Below are 15,165 nucleotides of genomic sequence, written 5' to 3'. Positions count from 1 at the left end.
GTGTTCGAAATGCAGCGAGGTGCGCTCGATTTGCCACACGGAGCAGCGCGAGAGTAAAGCACGAGGGAGGGGCTAATAATTGGCTCAGTCATTTTTAATGATCGTTGAAAGCCCAGATCGTAATCGTGATTAAAATTCGATTAATTGAGCAGCCCTACATATAGAAACTCTCAGTGTATTTTTTGAATAGCATAAAGGCATTGAGAGAACATCAAAAAGATGAGAGTGACACGCTGTTTGCGACCACAGCTGAGGGAAAAGCTTGGTGCTGGCATAAATGTGTCTCTGAAGAGGACAAATGGGAAAAGGTCACTCATTAGGATGTGATCACAAAGGTTTTGTGAGGTTCCATAAAAGCAAACAAACCATGTTATCAATTCTCCACCTAAGGATAGAAATTTCAGCAATTTTCTCGAGCTATAGTTTGGTACAAAGGAAGAAAAGTGATGTGCCATTCATTTCTTTAGTGAATGTAAAAACATAAACTGTCTGATCATTAACTGTTGGAGTCTGGCACTTCATCATACTTTCAAGTTGCAGGATCACTTCAAACAGACTTTGCACTCTCAGCAGAAAGTCAGAGACTTTGAGACTATGTGAAAACTGTGGAGAAAGGGATTCTTCTCAGAATATGCCCATTGAAAATACAAGAAAACGCAAATGTAGAAGCCATCTTATTGCATAATATGTGAAGTAACCCTCATTCTGTGACCCTAAGCCATATGCCAACATTTGAATTTGCATTGTCCATACTCATGAGGGCAAAGGAAGAAATCTCTGGGTGTTGATCAATCTAACGTGACCCTAGGCTTGTCATACCATTGTTACACTATCCAACCAACAGAGTGGCCCCTGTCTGTGAACACACACACCCACGACTTCTGGCAGATCAGCAGTAACATTAACGCTGCATTACAATTGCATCTGTGGACATTATGAATAAGCAGTGATTCAAAGCAGCTGCATTCATTACGCAAACGTGATTAAAGTGCCGGACCCCTCGGGCATCCGGGGGCCTAATGATCCCACTCTGCCTTTTGTTATTCATGTCGGCCGAGGGCATGCCACTAAGCGGTAGCCCTGGGTGTCTCCTTGCACCGAATGAGGCCTCATTAACAACAGGCCATTCACAAACCCTGCGTTTGTACTCAGCGCCCAGCCGTGGTAAATGAAAGAGACGAAGCGCTCCGGATGCCCGGGTCTACCCCTGCCGCAGATGGGCCTACCCGCTCTTCTGCGTCACGATGTTGACATCAACTTGTGTGTGTGAGACAAGATGACATATGTTACAGGGCATTCATCGCTGCCTGTTAAATTGCCCTCTCCGGATGCTCTATTCAGCCCCATCAGTGCAGCCTCCCTCGAGAGACTGGCAATATACATATTTACATAATGCTCTAATGCAATAAAACAAACGAACACACTCTTGTCTGTATGATATGAAGGGAGCTAGGAAAGAGAAATGAGAAAACTTTGGTGATTCCCCCCATTTAGCTCACAGTTAACAAACCTAATCTAAAAATGATGATTTTGACAAGTATGCAAATCCAAACCCTGATATAACTTGTTTACCTGTGTCATAGAGGTCCACTATATTTTCTTTCTCTCTCAGTGTTATATGAGTATGACATGGTTCTTCATAACAAATAATATGGTCATTAAAAACTTTGAAAATTTGTGTTTGGTTGATCATTCCTTGTTGTAACAGTAAATCTTTTGAAAAAGCCTGCTTATTTCCCCATTGCACCCATGAAAAACCTGCCAAATCTTCTCTCCCAATGCCAAACAGCTTATTCTGCAATTGATTCTTTTTTAGTGTCATTTATTGATATTAATGGTTTAAGTCTGAAGAAACCAACTTATTCACTGGTGCCTCCTTCTCATGCTGGTCACCAGCTTGGTTACACATTGCTGTGGGAAGGCATCCCATTCTTCAACCAGCATTTGGTGCAAGTCAGCCAATGTGGTCATGTTGGTCAGTCTGGCATGAACAGCACGCCTAAGCTGATCCCACAATTGTTCAATGAGGTTGAGGTCATGACTGTAGAGAGGCCTTTCCATCCTCTTGACTCACAAATTCTCGAGGTAGCCTCTGATAAAGCCCACTCTGTGGAGGAGAGCGTTGTCATCTTGGAAGATGAAGTTCGGTCCCGGACTGTGGAGATATTAGATTGCTACCGGTTACAGAATATCATGTGGATATCTCTTTGCATTGAGAGTGCTTCCAATGTTCACAACCCTTGTTTTTCCAGTGAAAGAGATGACCCCCCCACACCATCACAATGCCCCTATCAAAATCTTTACCCTAAGGTAAAGAAAACAGTATAGCAATCCCTGCATCTTCTCCACATTTTTACCCTGATCTGGACTCGTCTCTGAACATAATGGTCCTCCACATGTCCAAGCTCTGGGGCAAATTAGCCCAACAGTGAAGGGCAGTCACGGTGGGTCTCCTAGCACACCTGATAGACCAGAGATGTGTGCAGTTTGTTCCAGGTTGTCTGGTAAGAGAGCTGTCTGCGATATCATCCTGCAAGCACTGACTGCAAATCCATAGAAGATTCCTCTCCCTGTCAGCACTTGCAATCTGTAGGCAAACTGTCTCTTTCTGGTGTCGTCGTCTTGGGTTGCGGACTTCACGGTATGTCTTTGACGTCCCCTGTTATACTGAACGTGGCCTTCAATTTGTAGACAAATAATGCTACAACTTGAACACCAGCTTGAAGCTGCCCTTTGACATGGGCCCTATCCAGATCAGTCGAATATGGAGCAGACACCAACTGACCGCTGTAGCAGGTGTCCATGCTGACAGGTGCTGCTAATTAAGCACCAATCAGGTACCTGATTGTCAGCACCTGGGGTACCAGAATCTCAAAACAACAGGAATTTTCCTTAGAAATGTGGCACTATTTATGGGGAAATAAACAGGCTTTGCAATGGTATATGATTTATTGCCAAGAAGCATTGTTACAACAATATAATAATAGACTAAAGACTATTTTTTAAGGAAAGTTCAGTTTGCCTAAAAACAAATCACTACGTTTTAAGCGGTTAACAGCTCTGCTAAGAGCACCACTATAGCACAGCATCTACTAGCAGACAAAACCATAAAAAAATTAAAAAAAATCTAATTCTACAAACATTGTCCTCCTATAGACATGACCCATGTACGCTGTGCTCCAGTATGCATTTTCAGGCCCATTCAAACTTCTGCATCTGGATTTTCCCCTCATGCTCTTTCTACCCCATCAGATGGATTCTGGATCACCCCTGTTGCTGACCAAGCACTAAATTATTCAGTTGAAAATAAGTCCACATTAAAAATGCATCGACTCACAAGAGTAAGACACTGTAGAACAAACTGCAGTACTAAACATGTACGAAGGGGATCAGTGTATTGGAGTTTTTTGTCATTTGTATTCCTAATTTTGTATCAAGTACTTTCAGAAAACGAGTAACACACAGCACCTCTTTAAACAGACAGTGCTAACAAAGCAGTATGTTTATAAAGCGCTATATGTGGTATGTTCTCATTACATTGACTCTTCAGAATAATGTATGCAGTGAAGACATTAAATAGGAGTGCACCCAAAGTAGTGTCACTAAATGAGCATCAAAACTGAAATATAGTCACCATCTCACCTTCAGTTCTGTGACTCATGGTGTTGAATTATAACTAGACAGGTATTTTTGCAGAACACAATGAAAGCAATGTAGGCCAATGACCTTTTGCTTATAAAATGTTACCAGTTCATCACGTTATCCTATTACACAGTGGTGTGAAATTCGGTCAAAACTGAATGTATGAATTCTTGAGTTATGGGAAAAACAATTCATTTTGAGAGGTCACAGTAACCTTGACCTTTGACTACCAAAATTAAATCAGTTCATCTTTGACTCAAAATAGATGTTGGGGGTTTTTTTTGTTTTTGTTTTTTTCAAATTTAATGTTGTTCCCTCACAGCATTTAAAAAAGACTGAATTCACAATAACTCCATCTTAAGTAAGTACATAGTGACAGAGGAGAGTAAAGACCCGCTTTTAATTAGGCTACTGTCTATATGTTGCAGCTGTTTACTGTCACTAGGGGAAAGTATCACCAACAACCTGTCTGTGGGCTAATCTTGCTTTTGATGTTGTTGGTCCTTGTCAGCTGCAGAGAAGTACGAAGAAGAACGGAAAAAAAACCCCAAATGTTAAAAACAATGAAAAGTGTCTTTGTACTGCAACCACCATCTGAGTTTCTGGTTCTGGTTATATCATGGAATTGTGGAAAACTGGTAATCGTGGAAGATGACTTCCGACCCTCCATAAGATCCTGGACAATCTGAAGACCATTTTCAGGAACAGATTCCCTTGACCTCACTGCCTGAGGGAACAAGACAGGAGGTCGTTTCTTACTGCTGCTATCAGACTATTTAACTCATCCACCTGAGTGAGACCCACATTCCTGAAGAGGACTCTGTCACTTCTGTACGCCACAATGTATACTTGCACACCTGTGCCCTTATAACATCTTTTAATATCCAAGGAACATTAGGGTAATACTTGTGTCCTTTCATATTTGTATTATATTTATATCTCTATATATACCTACCTATATCTCTATTTCTACAATTCACTTTATACGATTGCTTTCAAATTGCTATGACCACTTAATTTCCCTCTGGGATTAATAAAGTTTATCCTTCTATTAGAACAACAGAATAGAATATTCTAGAATATTTTTCATTTTTCGTCATTTTTGTTATGAACGTTACTCTCACTCACTCCTCTGTTCTGGTCCACTTTTCAAACAGTTAGCATCTGACCTATGCAAAGCCTCATCTATCAGCTATATGCTCTTTGCTTCATTGGAAGACTGCAAGAAAGTATGTTTGCGTTGGTTGCACACCCCTTTACGCATACAAACATTTATGGAAACTAACACAAAGTGTACCATAAAACAAGTACAAAAAGACTTGTGGTGGTGATGTGGTCATTGATTGGACCATTGATGTGCCACATTCTCGCATACACACACACAACCAAACCAAACCTAGTCAAAAGAAACAAGTCTACACCTATAACTCTATACCACAGCGATTGCACTGCTCTATTATTTTCATGCTCTTCTGACTAGAAAATATAGGGACATAAACAATCCTAAAGCCACAAGACAAAAGTAAAACTAAAATAATGATGACACAGTTAAAAGAACTGTATTTGATCTTGGTGGCTGGTATGTATAATCCCGCAAATAGGCCAGCGGTTTGAAAAGTAGATTCAAAAACTCAAATGTTAAACATTCATCAGGACAAAAAAAAAACTCTTACCGACACAGGATGGTAAAATATCAATTTTACATGTTTGGATCCCCAAAAAGTGATGAAATTGATAAGAACAATTTGCAAAATATTCTCTGTTCAGTGTGAAATCAACCATTATCTGAGCAGATAAAACTCCATCGTAATGGTAATATACCATATCAAATTATGGGTCCATGCAAGCGCTGATATGCTTGTAGGCAGTATGCAACATTTTTTAGCAGTTCTTCAGCAATTATTATTCTCTTTTTAGTATCAGTCTGATGCATGTGCCATTTCCTTCAGTTTCCTGTGCTGTCTACACTTATCAGTGGCAGTTGCTTCGAAAATGCCAGTAAGAAAGTGCCAAATGTGCTAATATTCAAAGAATATTAAAAATCTGAGGATTCATGCAAGTATGCCAAAAAATCTTGCTTCATGAGTATGACTGCACATTAAGAGGGATCAGCATGTATCAGCAAGTATCATTCATGCCGAAAATAAAGACAGACTACCATCGAGACACGCTGTTCAAACCATCTCTGAAGGTTGCTGACAGGACCAGATTCTAGCTTTGCTGACTCTGAACCTTCAGGCCTCACATGGACCAGTAGGAGGGGGCTGGGCAGATGGAGGCCTCAGCAGCTTATTAAGCCAGCTTTAATGGCCTTGACCCTGACCCACAACCCCCGAGAACAGTCCTGGAGGGAGAAAGGTCAAAGTTTGTATAACATTACAGAGTGAGGTGTGCGGTGTTTGGCAGATCTCCATTGTTGTATCGACTATAAAACAGATGGAATTCTGTTAACCAAGACTTTTCCAAGTTTCTCTCCTTGAAAATGTGCTTAAGCTTGCAATCAAAGCCAGCCAAGTTTGAGAGTAGCACATTCTTTGACCTTAGCCCACAGCTAAAAGCAATTACAATTCTATTTGTTTTTAAAGGTTTTTGCTTTTATAAGGCACACGGGAGAAGAAAGGAAAAGGGGTGACGAATGGTTCTTGGCCAAGCCAGACCCAGACCTTGAGGTTACACGGCATGCATTTCAGAATACTTAACACCCATTTAGCCCTGCAATTATATATTTTAAATGAGAATACGTTGATGTACTCCACTTAGACTAAATTACTGTCACTGAATTTGACATTCAAGAAAAGATTTATATTTTAATAACTGAAAATGTGGGATGTTTCTCTGCACACTGCCTATGTCATCAGAAATCTTTACTAACTCATTTATGCAGATATCAATTTATCAACTCCGGCATGCCGTATCGTAGTTTTCATTGACTCAATGAATAGGATTTGGAAACCATAAAGCGGCGAAACACACCGATCTTCTAGAATATCCATCCTAATGTACAGTTTCATTACTACCCCTCCACTTCAAACACCACAGTTCTTGCACACTCACTTGCTCAGTCCCCACTATTTCCTGTACTCCTTTTCAGGGGTGTTGCAGACGCCTGAAACTGAGGGCACAAGCAAAGCAATAAGGCCTGTTGTGAAACGGCTGTGGGATCAATGGGGGTTTTAAGGAGGCCAAACACGTAGCCACAGCTGGTCAATTAGAGCAAGGACAGCACAAGTACACACACATATACAAACAGTCAAAGTGGCTGGACTTTAAAAGCAGAGTTACTTTTCATACCTCGTCAGCTGTTTGTCCTCCAGCTTTAAATGAATCAGCATCTCGGATTCTTGATCTTTCAGTGGTTGCGGTGTGAAGGCTTGAATGTAAAAAAAAATAAATAAAAATAGATTTGAATATATAATCATGAAAAGAAAGTTTCACAGGAATCTGTGCAGTTGTATGAAAAACTAAATACCCCCTTACTGCTTCCACAGAAATAAGGGGGTAGGTAGCAGCTAGTTGCTGCTAATCTGATGTCCTGATGTCCTTTATAAAAGAACAAGTTTTGCCAGCATTCAAGTGTGTGTTAACAAAATGCCTCAGTATCGCCCAGATATAGCAAAGCTACATCTCAGACTCTATGGGCCTCATTTAGCATGTTAAATGTTAAAGTTCATGACAGTACAACAAAAAAAATGAACTAATATGACTTTTTTTGGAGGGTTGCTTTATTATTAAGCATTGCATTTCGGCCTGTGGCCTTCATCAGGGTCATCAAGAACTATATTGTAGATGGCACTATAAATAGTAGAGGTGGGAATCACCATATATCCCTCGATACGATATTATTGCAATTTTTTAAAAATATTTTGCGATATTCAGATTCTGTACATAAAGGTAAACTTTATCAATATTCATTTTATCTAATATCAAAGTCTCACAGTCAGTCTTTCTCTCATTTCAGTCAGTTTTATTGTTGACAAACTGAACAGTTTGTATTACAGTCTAGTCCAACTTAACTGAATGCAACCATCTGGTACAATTATAGCTATTCTGAACTATGCAATTTATGAAAACTATGCAGCCCGTTCAGCAACTGAAGAATTTGAAAGTAAATTAAAACAAAATATAACTTTACATTAAATAAAAAAGTTTTAAACTTAATTAAAATAAAACATGTTTATTACTGCCAAAAAAAGTTAAACACATTTGGACAGTGAAGGAATGTCAGGATTCTTGCTCAGAAAAAGGAGCTGATCAACATGCTCTGAAGCCAGAGCATGTTCCAGTCCACAAAAACGTTTTTTGTAACAAAATATCGATTTCTGCTGTACCTGTATCGATTCATTATTAGCAAACAAAATATCACGATACTACACAGTATAAATTTTTCCCCCACCCCTAATAAATAGAAGACACCGAGTATACCTATCCACTAATCCACTCCAATTGCACGGAAAAAAAGAAAAATTGCACAACTTTTTTTCTTTAAACCCATTCAATTGTCTGCATGCAGTACATTTATCCACCAATGAACCCCCCATTTTGCCCATATGGTTATATGATACAAGGCCAAAATGGGGGGTTGCCAATGTCAAATCTAGATATGTTTGATAGAGTGTAAATTCAGGATGATGATTTGAGTTTTTCTCATCCAGTGTTACAAACATACACTATGAAAGAACTAAAGTATTTAAAAAGTACCAAACATACCTAGGTTTGACACTGGTAACTGTCCAGTTGGCCTTATAATCACATGACAATACCCCAGCCCATTCTTCTTAGTGTTTCATCTGTAAATAAATATAATGCATGTGGAGTGGGTGTTTTTAAACACACACACACACACACACACACACACACACACACACACACACACACACACACACACACACACACACACACACACACACACACACACACACGTTAGTATTAAAACAAAAAATTCTGTACAATCACACATTTAAGTGGGTTAATGGACAACTATACTGCAACAGCAGAATGATCGCAATGATCCCACTTGCAATGACCAAGTCAAAGTCCAGACCTCGACCTGATTAATTGCAGTGGTGGGACAAGAGAGCTGTGCATAAGTCAATGCCAAGCTTCAAATAACTTAATAAATATGGAAAGGAGTGGGCCAAAATTTCTCCACAATGATGTGTGAGACTGATCAAGTTATATGGAAAACCATTACGTTGAGTTATTGTTGCTAAAGGTGGTTCTACAAGCTACTGAATAATGGGTGTACTCATAACCCTGCACAGGGACAAGATGCACTATGTAGACAACAGGTCAAGTAAGAGATCAGCAAAGAAGTGATGTGCACTGTAGCACTTTACCCAGCATGAAAACAGCAATTCCTGTTACTGAATTAGCATAAGACGGGGGAAGAAGAAAAAAAAATTTCAGAAGACTAGTGAGTCAGACCTTAATGAAGCTCATTAAGTCAAAGAGAAAACATTGTGCCATTAAGTATGACAGAGTGAGTCGCTGGCATCAAAATATGCACTTCTCCCAAGCATTTAACCATGGGTTATTTGATTTAAAACAGGAAATGGCAGGTGAATCCATTACTCTATTTTGTATTTCATCTTCATCATCACGAGTTAAGGTCGTAGTTCTAGTACACAGCTTGTAACTAATAGAATTTTCTCAAACATTGTGCAAACAGAATTTCAACTACGCTGAGGCTTAGTGAGCACTTAGGTGAAAATTTAGCTGGCTGGGATGAAACATAACAGTAAAGTTTAGTATACTCTTGTGTTGATGCAAATGTGATGAGAGGTATCACAAAGACTGTGAGATAGTATTTACTAAAATAAGCTATGAATGAATGCTCAAAAAAAAAAATTATTATATGTGTACCCTTCTGTCCCCATTACTTTCTCCTAGACATGTTTTTTTGGCTAGTCAGGATCCAACCAGCATAGGTGCTGGAATACTGATGATAAAAGATGACAGTGTTGATAATCTGACCTTGTAACTCCCAGCAAGAGCAAACTAAGCCAAGTATAGCACAGAGTGAGGAGTGGAGATAAACCCTTGCATATTTCTTCTCTTTTTCTCATCGATTTCCCCTTTTCTGATCGCTACCAGTTACTGCTATAAGGCTGATCTGCTCTAAAAGTTACGATTTTTGTCGTGGTGTTGAATCTTGCAATCCAAAAAACTGAGTTTGTATGACATGGGGCAACATGGCTATATCTCCATGTTTCTCAGCAAGCATTCACTGTACAACACAAGGTGACAGGTTCCCAATTATCTTGATCACAACAATCAGGACGCACAAAGACACAAAAGCACACCTGTGAGATACCCTTCTTTTTAAATGTCAAAATATTTAGTCTCATATTTTCCCATCTATGAATGTCCTTCATGTATTCACTTCTTTCCATTCTAATCTCTCCTCTCCACAGCTCTTGTCCTGTGTCTCAGCACAATACCTTTTGCTAGCACAGAATATTGTAATGAGTCTATAAATGGGTTCATTACCTACACTACATTTCCAATTAAGCATGGGAACACATTGTGAAGGGAGAAGGAAATAGACACTTGAGAGACAGTCTACTGATAGTTCAGCCTCTCGCCTTTACATTTACTGCTTGTTTTTTCCTGCCTTGATGATGATCTTCTCCATACTCCAGTTTCGTCTAACAACAAGCTGTGCCTGAAGAATAAAGGCAAAGTCTTGACTTGATTATTTGTAGTGAAAACACACCTGATGTCTTCCAAAGTTATATAAAGTAGTAATTGCTCTTTTTCAAATACTTGCACCAACTCTGTTTTGAAAATAATTCTTGTAATCAAAATACATAGTACAAGAAACAGTGAAGGGAGGGTGGAGGAAAGAGGAGGAGCAGATGATTAAAGTAAGACTGAAACATGTAGAAAGCAAAAACAGAAATACTAGAGTCAAAACATATAATCAATACCAAGTCCCTTCATGGTTTCCATGTATATAAGATTGTGTAAATGTTCTCCCTCTGTTCCCCTTTCCCTCCAGCTGAATGTTGAGCACTTCCACTCTAATATCCCGTTAGATTACAAAGAGTATTCATCACTGACAACATCCTTCAGCGGCTCCCCCAGGGAGTCGGAACTACAAGAAGGAATCCTAGAGCAGCTACTGTACCTCTGAGCCAACCAATGACAGGAGGACTGTGAAGTTGTGTGATCACCTGGAAACCTTTGGCTGCAACATCAAAGCAAATGACTGATGCCGTATAAATGCACCTAAAAATTTTCAAGTTTTTGTTTGTCAACACAACCACTGCTCCTGTTGGATTTCTTGTGTTCACTTTGAAATGTTTACATATTCTTTGTAGGCTCTAAGACAGTTCTAAGAAAAAAAACATTTTTTAAAAAGGCCTGAGATTTCTGCAATTATGCTACTTCATATGCTAACATTAATTTAACTAAGCTACCAATCAATTCATCTTCTACCACTTATCCGGGTCTAAACAGAAAAACCCAGCACTCCCTCTCTTCCTGGTGTTACATCCCCCAGGAGGATGTCTCTTCTCCCTACTAACTCTTTGTTTTGTCTAGGCTCCACCTCCTCTGTCCTGATTGGATGCTGCTCAGATAATTGTTAATCAGCGGAGCACTACTTAAGGCCTGTGGAGCTGTGTTTCTGTGCCCTCTGACCATTTTGATTGCCATACCTGTGCAGGCTTGCATGCCTTTGTGACTTGTATGTGCATTTTTGTTTTCATGTTCAGACTGCTTGTAGGGGAGAGCTGCCTTTTGTTTTGACATCCCGTTTTCTCCTGTTTATGTGTTGTTAGGTAGGTTATGGTTATAGGTTGTATATTTTGTTTTCTTTGGAGTTAGGTAAGTTTCTTTTATTTTTACATCAGGGATGTTTTGTTTGTTATGTTGGCCTTGGCTCTCCCTGAAGTTATACCTCAGTCTGAACCCAAATCTCATCACCAGCATTAAATAAACCTTTTAAAGTTACCATCTTGGCTCCTCCTTCACTATCCACCTTTATGTTCATCCCTTCACCCCCTAGACTAGCCAGGGGACGTAACACTGGCCACCTCCTCCAGTTCATCTAGGGGCACACCAAGACGATCCCAAGCCAGCCGAGAGACATCATCTCTGTAGCGTGTCCTGGGTCTGCCCTGCAGCCTCTTCCCGGTAGGACATGCCCCAAATACCTTCACTAGGAGGTGTCCAGAAGGCATCCTAGTCAGATGCCCAAAAAAATCTGAACTGGCTCCTTTTGAGGTGGGAGAATAGCAGCTCTAGTCTGAGTCCCTCCTGAATGACTGAACTCTTCACCCTTTCTCCAAGGGAGAGCCCAGCCACCCTTGGGAGGAGGCTTATTTCTGCCATTCTGACTAAACTAGTTATAATATATTAAAGTAAGTACATCCAGAGTTGGTACAAGACACCTTTTTTCAGAATTTAAACTTTTACAGCTGCACAAGTGATGCTTACAAATACTGTAAAGCTGTTAAATGGTATCTACAGTATGCATTCAACAGGATCTTTAAGTACGTTAAGGGACTATAACCTACAATGAAAATGTAAATCTTATTTACATAAAAATATTGGTTTGTTTTTTTAAACTAAGAAAAAAATTAACAGGAAGTCTATACTGAACATTGCATTGTCAAAGAAGAGCAGAACTACAATAATGTTATTTTTTACATTGAGTACACAATACATTCCTTCATTTATCTATCACTAATGACAACTCAAAACAAAAATGCATTATCTGAAACAGAACACCAATTGGACTGTAAAATGCTACGGTGTTAAAGCAGATATAATCTACAGAAAGATAAGAGAGTGCAGATCTTGGAATCCTTTTACTCCAAGCTATAAGATGGGAGTAATCGCTGAATGTTCTTAGAGTGAAATATGAATGAAAGTGTCATATCATTCAGTGGCCATGACTCTGCAGAGCAGCAGTCAAGTTTTTGCAGAGGTTGAGATTTGAGTTAATGCACAGTACTGCAGTGCCCCCTGCTGACCATAGAAAACATTTCACCTTTAAAACACTTCTCTGCCCCTGGAAAGTTCACTGGGAGAAAAGAATCTATGAGAGAATTTAATTAATATTCTATGAGTTGCTTTAGTCCAATACACAATGCCAAAGAGACTCAGAGCATACCAGTTACTCTGAGCATCTACATATGCACTGGCCATAAGTTTTTGCACTGTGATTCTTGAATTATATTGACTAGCAGACATTTTTAAATTAAACATTTACACCATTTTACACCATATTCTTAATGAAGGCTGCCAAAATAGTGCATCAGTTCACTGCTTTATGGGCCAGCATTACAACTGCACTGGTTGTACTGACAAAGAACTGAAAACAACATGCACATATCGAGTGACTAAATGAAGTGGCTGCACAATTTTCTTCCAGATAAAAATTTAAAAGACTGATATCTATTATGCTGTTTTCCAGAATTTCCATTCTTTATCTTTGCACTCTAGTACCGTGTCTTTTTATGATTCACAGTTCAAAATAAACATGATTCCACTTCAATTATTTTATAGCCCAATATAACATGTATGGGTTCAAAGGGCTTTTCTGGGGGTTAAGGAGGTTGATAAATATATTAAAAGAGATATTTAACAAATGAACAACCCATTAAAAATGCATATATGCACACCCACGAGTTTATAAACAGCTCATACATAAAAATAAATAATACATAAAGTCCCACAAAAAAAAACAAGGAAAAATATAATGAAGAAGCAAACTTAGAAGTAGAAGAACTATGCGCCGTATCTCCCAGACTACTGAATGGAGTCGCACCAGAACTGACAGTGGTATTATTATTAAGTGGAAATACTGAATACCAGATTTAAAGCGTGTTTTTAACAGTTTCTTGAAATTGGCGGTAGAGTCTACTTCTCTAATATTTTGAGGGAGAGGCTGTTTCAGAGCAAAAGCTGCATCCCCAATTTTTTTCTGTGAGGAGTACTGCGTAGCTAACAGTTTGGCAGTGGAAGATCTAAGAAGGCAAACTCGGATGTAAAGTGATTAACTGTCAGACCATTTAAGATTTGTTTATATAAATAAAATATTTTTAAATCAATTCTGTAGGATTCTGGAAGCCAGTATCTGTTATTGGTTTCCATTAATGCCCTTGCAGCAGACTTCTGAATAAGCTACAGCTTACTGAAAGTTGTTTTAGGAAGCCCTGCAAAAAGGACGTTGCAGCAATCCAGTCAAGTAGAAATTAAAATCATCTTATACTAGGCGTTGATGCAGCCCCTCAGGCTATGCAGTGTCTGAAACAGGTTACTGTAACTTCAAGCCAACTTTCTTCTAATTGGGTCCCCCTCATAAACAGAAAGTTTGAACAGCAGAAGGGTGAGGCTGCTGATACAAGGAAATATCTGATCTGTTTGACATTATACAGAGTTGAGAGTATGAATGGTAACAACGTGCTTGTAAAGCGTCCACTACAAACAGCACAACCTTAAAATCTAACATTTGTAAATTGTACCTTTACACCAAAAGATGCAAAAGATCTAGTTTACTACAAGGTCATATAGCTTTTTCTGAGCAAATATAACAACTTACGTGAAGACGAACACCTTATTCTTGGAACTATTGTTTCAGCTTTGAAAAAGAAAGTCAATAAAATGCAAAGCTGTTATTACTAAGTAATGCTGTAAACAATAGGTATACAGTAGGTGGTCTAGGGGAGAGAGAGTGATTTACCATCCCCGCCATCTTCTCGTCTTCGATAACTTGACCTCTCGACAAAGCTGGTGACGGTCCACACAATTACCTTCAATTATCCTCACTTCCAGCTCACCAATTACATCCATTATTGATTCCAGACCCCCAGGCTGTAAACCTTATCTATACCCAACCATAGCCCATGATAGAGAAAGTAGAATAGGGCCAAATAATAGCACCTTGCTTCTTCTACATTCTCCAGCTTTTCAGTCCATCTATGTGACATCATCACCTATCTAAAGGATATTACTTCACACTGCAGTGCCCTTGAGAAACAACTTCTGTGAATGGCATAAAAATAATTTGTGAGCAGTTATGACTCTGCTAAAATGATCTATGCACCAGAGTGCAAGTTAGTTACCACAAAAAAATATGTTTAAATGACGTCCTGAGTCAGAAAACTGAATAAAAGTCCAGGCAAACAATATAGCTAAAGGTTGACTTTTTTACAAAGAAAATCCAACAAATTCTTCTTAAAATTTCAACGCATGTTGTGTGGAACAGCAAAGAAAACACACACACTTTTTCTTTCTATATAAAGATCCATTGTGAAGCTTTAGGAAACAATGAAAACACATGTCTGTCTGTAGAAAGCAAAGTAAGACAGAGAGGGATGACAGTGAGACAGCGAGGATTGAAGGTCAGCTACACAGTATGGAAGCTGTAAAACGCAGGATCACACTCTGCAGCTCTCCTGCCAGATTTTTTAATATGATACTTGCTGACATTTAGTGAGACACAAACATAAGCTGCTGTCATCACACACTAATGTAAAACATCCATCATCTTGAATACATGCCAGGGCACCT

The 15,165-nt window shown here is 39.1% G+C and overlaps 1 long non-coding RNA gene across 2 annotated transcripts in view; it reads right to left on the bottom strand.

Annotated features, from left to right (window-relative positions):
- LOC102783054 (uncharacterized) overlaps positions 1-15,165 on the bottom strand; it is a 109,657-nt gene that overhangs the window by 93,562 nt on the left and 930 nt on the right. Inside the window, exons 2-3 of one of the 2 annotated variants that reach the window (XR_015716695.1) lie at positions 6,934-7,012; positions 4,254-4,369 (exon numbers count right to left, since the gene is read on the bottom strand). This is a non-coding gene — a long non-coding RNA (uncharacterized LOC102783054). Of the gene's footprint in view, positions 1-4,253; positions 4,370-6,933; positions 7,013-15,165 lie in introns of those variants that run through there. The other variant, XR_004843609.2, reaches the window with a different exon arrangement.

Source organism: Neolamprologus brichardi, chromosome 17, assembly GCF_056152115.1.
Source record: "Neolamprologus brichardi isolate AB-2024 chromosome 17, ASM5615211v1, whole genome shotgun sequence".
Classification (NCBI taxonomy): Eukaryota; Metazoa; Chordata; class Actinopteri; order Cichliformes; family Cichlidae; genus Neolamprologus; species Neolamprologus brichardi.
Note: the sequence above shows the minus strand (reverse complement) of the source record. Positions and strands in the feature narration are given on the sequence as shown.